The sequence below is a fragment of the Schistocerca gregaria genome, chromosome 5 (assembly GCF_023897955.1).
Source record: "Schistocerca gregaria isolate iqSchGreg1 chromosome 5, iqSchGreg1.2, whole genome shotgun sequence".
In the NCBI taxonomy this organism is placed as follows: domain Eukaryota; kingdom Metazoa; phylum Arthropoda; class Insecta; order Orthoptera; family Acrididae; genus Schistocerca; species Schistocerca gregaria.
The window spans coordinates 402,447,655-402,453,702 of NC_064924.1; positions in this window are offsets into that span (position 1 = coordinate 402,447,655).

Consider the following 6,048-nt stretch of genomic DNA (forward strand, 5'->3'; position numbering starts at 1 on the left):
TACTATCAAATTTCAGTCCATTGTCACAATTAAATTTTCATCTTGTTTAACTGTCTGAATATTTTTTTTTTACCTGAGTACATATTTCTTCAATATCTTCATCCTCTGCAGAGCTAGTTGGCACGTAAACTTGTACTGTTGTGGTGGGCGTGGGATTCATGTCTATCTTGGCTATGGTACTTCATTTACTATGCTGTCCATTGTAGCTTATCCACATTCCTGTTTTCTTATTCATTATTAAACCCGCTCCTGCATACCCCTGTTTCACTTTGTATTTATAACCTTTTAATCACATGACCAGAAGTCCTGCCACCAAACTTCACTAATCTCCACTGTATCTAATTTCAACCTATCCATTTGCCTTTTCAAATTTTCTAACCTACCTGCTCAATTAAGGGATCTAACTTTCTACACTCTGCTCCATAGAATGCCAGTTCTGGTTCTCCTGATGACTATATCCTCCTGAGTAGTCCCTGCCTAGAGATCCACATGGGGGACTATTTTACCTCTGGAATATTTTACCCAAGAGTACACCAACATCATTTAACCATACAGTAGAGCTGCATGTCCTCTGGAAAAATTATGGCTGTAGTTTCCCCTTGCTTCCAGTCGTTCACAGTACCAGCACAGCAAGGCCGTTTTGGTTCGTGTTATAAGACCAGATCAGGCAATCATCCACACTGTTGTCCCTGCAACTACTGAAAAGACTGCTATCTCTCTTCAGGAACCACCCATATTCTGACCTCTCAACAGACACCATTCCACTGCTGTTGTACTTACGGCACAGCTATCTGTATCACTGAGACACACAAGCCACCCCACCAAAGGCAAGGTCCATGGTTTTTGGGAGGGCTTACATCCTTTGCCACATAAAATAAATAAAAGTTGGGGAGAATGCAGTGTATAGAAAAACTAGATTGGAAAGGCTTAAGAGACTTTAGGCATGGAAAATCATGATAATAGAAATGAAGATAACCTATTATTTTTAAGTAATATTCTGGTGTTATGCAATGTTGTTATTGTTTAAATATGTTGATCTATATGACATCTTTCATGTAAGTGGGAGGATCTGTACTGTAACATTGGATTCTTCAGAGTAACTAATTTAATTCTTATCCTCATAAGCTGGTGAAAGATGTTTATGAAAGCTGAAAACGTAGTTTAAATGGTCGTTAAGGGTAAAATATCCCACTCTGCACATTCTTATTTTTGTGTCTGTGCAAATAAATTGGAAGTCATGTCAGCTCCAGACACTCAGGTCAACAACATTTTTGTTGCAAAGAATGTGAATGATGTTCTTAGCTAAATTGTGGCTACTGAATTTGAAAATGAAATGTGTTTTGGACAAGTGGGCTCAGTTTTCATGTACAGTACCTTCCATCTATAAAAAAAACTTGAAAATTCTGCATATTATTTACTCTGGTATTGCTTAATTACTTTGTTTTTATTTATTTATTTCAGATGTAATTGTTTGCAAACAATCAAAATCTATACAAGGAGTTCCATACATGATCCTCAGGTCCGACATTCACCACCGGAGCATGAAGTAGGCCAATGAGTTGTGTCAGGCAGGGTTGTTAGGCCTATGATCAAGATCATATGCATACCATAATTTCAAGCCATGTATGATGTATGATCCTAAGTGAAGGATTATATGTGAAAAAATGATAATTGTGGAATTTTTACTCTCTGAGTGAGAAATCAATGTGAAAAAAAAATCTACTCTGCATATATTATTAGGTACTGTCAACCAATTATGAAGCACGTGCTCAACAATGATGTATGCTCATGTTAATATTCTTTAATTAAGTGTAAGAACATCTTCTGACACATGCTCCATGCAGGGACCTTGTTCTGCTGTAAGGTACATTTTAGCACTGCGTGTCATTACAATTTGGCTAAATACTTGAATATTTAACTAACAATGGATATCGGCTAGGTGCTTCCTGTAACATATAATTTCTCATTACATGTGGCTATACCAGCAGCTGTGTTGTGAGTTGTGTAACAATCAGTCTTGGCTCTTCATGCTCTAGTTTGGTGAGCAAAAGCTAAGTTAAACAACATAAAACATTACCATTTTTTGCTAATTTGTGTAAGTTATTAAGCGGGTGTAATGTCAATTAGTGATGAAGAGATGTGTGGTGTTTCAATGACAAAGAAAAGGGAGATGCCAAGAGGTGAGTAGACAAAAAATGAGAAACCACAAGACAGGCTTCATCGGCATTGCACAGCATGGGAAGAGGGTCTGACATTTCAGTCATGGATATCAAAGGACCCTAGTAATTGCTATAAGGCAAAAAGCAAACACTGTGATGATTCTACAGCAGCTACTCTAACTGTATTAAAGAAACACGGCCAGTCAAAAAAGCACATTAATAAAATGAGTGGTATCATTGAAAAATCATGTGCAACTTTTGTGAAACTTTTGTCTATAGGCACGACAATGCTGCACAAACAAACCATGGAAGCCAAACTTAAAATTGCCACTTTTCTAGCTGCTATGATATTCCTTTTAATACAGCTGACCATTTGAAAGCTATGTTAAGAAGTGCATTTGCTGATTCTAAGATAGCACAAAATGTTATGATAAGAAACAAAATCATGGCTGTTATAAGAAAAGCTATTGTACCTTCTCATAAAAATAATCTTATTTCAAGCTCCAAAAAAGTAAAATTCCCGTTTTGACAGATGAAAGCACCAACATTGCTCCAATCAGTTCTGCTTGCATTTTTGTGTGCTCTTATGACAGAATGGAAGGCCAAATATTGAGCAAACTCTTTTATTTGACCAAAATAATGACAGTGTCTGTAGTTGGGGCTACAGAGGCTAACTTGCATGACAAACTCCCTCAGTCCTTAATACAACATTGTGTTCCATTAGAAAACATCGTTGGTTTTGGCTCAGATGGTGCAAATGCTGCCGTAGAGAAGCACAATCCAGTACCCAATTACTAAAAGAGTTTCTTCCTGGAATCATATTAACAAAATGTATTTGTCATTCAGTTCAGTTGTGGGCTGATGATGACTGCAAGTCACTTCCTAGTTGATGTGAGGAATTTGTACATAATTACTTAAAACTAAGTTGCAAATGGCAATGTCAGCTAGCTCAATTACGAAAAATTTATGCATCTTAAAGTATATAAAATACTACATCCAGTGCAAACGCAATGGCTTTCTTGTTGGAGCAATGACGCATTAATTTTATTTTTTATTAGTCAGTGGGCAACAGAAAAGGTTAATAAACCCAAAGAGATTCTAAACTTTCTCTGTGGTCCATTTATTAAAATGTATTTCCATTTTATAAAGTGTATTTTGCCCAAATTTAATACAATGAATGCTTACTTCCGGTCTCAAAAAGCTGTTGTGCTAAACTTAAGGAAACAAGTGGAAAAATCTTTTAAATACATTTTGCTAACCTGTATGGAACAGGAGTGTGTTCCCAAAAAATCTTTGGACACAATTATGGTGGATCTTGTAGAGGCTGCAGATGAGAGGCATGTTTTGGACATTAACAGCATGTATTTAGATGTAGAACTTCTGCAAGCAATGAAGTCAAAGGATGTTTTGGCCATGCTTAATTTCATAAAGGAATTTAGGGAGAGATGCCACAACTTCTTAATTTGTGAATGTAAAGAAATTCTGAAGTGTTTTAAATTTAACAACCCTCTGCTAGAACATTTTTATCTGTGTTGTCTCCAAAAAGAGCTTTGTCTCCTGCAGAGAGAGAAGGTATGCCTATTTTAACAACACTCGCAAATCTTATACCAGAAGCTAAGCCATCTGAAATGCAAAAACGGGTGAGGAATGGTGCTCTCTGCCCTTGGATGTGGCTCGAGTATATATTTCTTCAGAATCTGAACCTGATAGATTTTGGCACAAGGTACATTTAGCTTTTCACATAATAGGCTGTATATGAACTTTTAAAATAATTTTACTTTAAACTATATATGAAGGGAAAAGTGTTATGCCATGCTCTAAAAGCAAATAAATATAGTCTTTATTAAATTGCAATGTATATATCTTTCATGTAGTCAAATCTCATATGATGAGAGAGTATTCAGGTAAGGTAAAAATCATTCTGCCAGAAGATTATCAGCTGTTTGATTGTTACTGTTGCCACCCTTATCATCAACTATTGAGATTATTTAATGAATGAGGAAGAGTGAGAGATGAGATATCCCAATTTCAAAATTTTCAATATTACTTTTTTAAAATAATTTCCTTTTTAAATTTTTATTTTCAGCAAGATATTCAGAATGAAAATGAAGTTGAGAAACTAAATCTCTGTATCTCTCATGAATACAACTCTCCTGACATCACTGTGCATCAAATGGTCCAGCAGTTGCTGCTCTACATTCTAGCCAAAGCAACCAAGTTTTTGATTGAAAGAATGACCACTGATCATCTGTACCCATCAAAGGATGCAGATGAAGTTGATAAGTTTCCAACTATATCAGACGATTATACTGAAGTCAGTGACAGTGAATAGATTCATCCAGACAAGTACAAACAGTTGTAGCAGCAACATTGTTTACCACCAATTTAATTTGTTAAATAGTTTCAATGTTGTAGAGGTCCTTAGACCAATTCATACTATAAGTGCAAGCCAAGATAGTAGTAGGTGAGCAGAGATTGAAAAATAAAAATGTATGATATTTTCAGTGGTAATATGGTGTTTTTGTAGTGGGTTGTATAACCCATTTGCAGTGACTTCCTAAAAACACTAATGCCAGAGTTGTTAAGTGTATGATAAAGATCATACGCACTCCATAATTTCAAGTTCTGTATGATGTGTGATACTTTTTGAAGGATTATACGCAAAGATATGATAATATTGGGATTTTTACTTTCTGAGTGAGTAACTTTTGTGAAACAAATCAATTTTGCGCACATTACAGATTACTATCAAGTGATTACAAAACACTTGCATGACAATGAACTACACTTACATTAAGATTCTGTAGTTGATTTTAAGAATGTCTTCCAATATGTTACACGCTCCCTGTAGAGGACCTTGTTGTGCAGTAAAGTATATTTTAGCACTGTGTGTCATTACAGTTCAGCTTAATACTTAAATATTTAATTGACAATGGATTTTGGCTAGGTGCTTCCTACAGTGTAGGATTCTTCATTACACATGGTTTCACTGGCAGCTATGCTGTGAGCTGTTTAACAATCATTTGCAACTCATCTGCTGTAGTACAGTACATAGGACACCTTGTTACACAATATATAATCTTAACATTTTTATTAATTTGTGTAATTTATTAAGCGGATGTAATGTCAAGTAGTGATGTAGAGATCTGCAGTGCTTCTACACCAAAGAAAAAAGAAATGCAAAGAGATGAGTAGCCAAAAAGCACAGGCTTCAGCAAAATCACACTTCATGTGAGGAGGATCCAGCATTTTGTTTATTGATAGCAAAGGGCCCTAATAATTGGTATAAGGCGAAATGGAAACACTGCTATGATTTGGTAGAAGTTACTCTAACTTTATTACAGAACAACAGCAATAAAAAAATGACAGTAATAAAATGTGTGATATCACTGAAAAATCATGCACAATTTGTGCAAAGTGCTTGCCTAAAGGTACAACAATCTTGACGAATAAACTAAGGAAGCCAAGCTTAAAATTGCCACATTCCTAGTAGCTCATAATATTCCTTTTAATACAACTACCCATTTGACAGCTGTTTTAAAAAGTGCATTTCCTGATTCTAAGATAGCACAAAAAATTGTTGTGAAAAGGAACAAAAGCACAGCTGTTGTAAGAACTGCTACTTTATTTCCTATCTTCAAAAAATAAAATTCTCCACTTTGATAGATGAAAGTACTGATATTGCTTCAGTCAATTCTGCTTACATTGTTGTGTGCTATTATGACAGAATGGGAGGCCAAATTCTGAGCAAACTCTTCAATTTCACAGTGTCTCTAACTGGGGCTGATTTGTATGAGAAACTCACTCAAGCCTTTGCACAGCATAATATTCCATTAGATAACATCATTGATTTTGGGTCAGATGGTGCAAGTGCTATGGTGGGGATGCA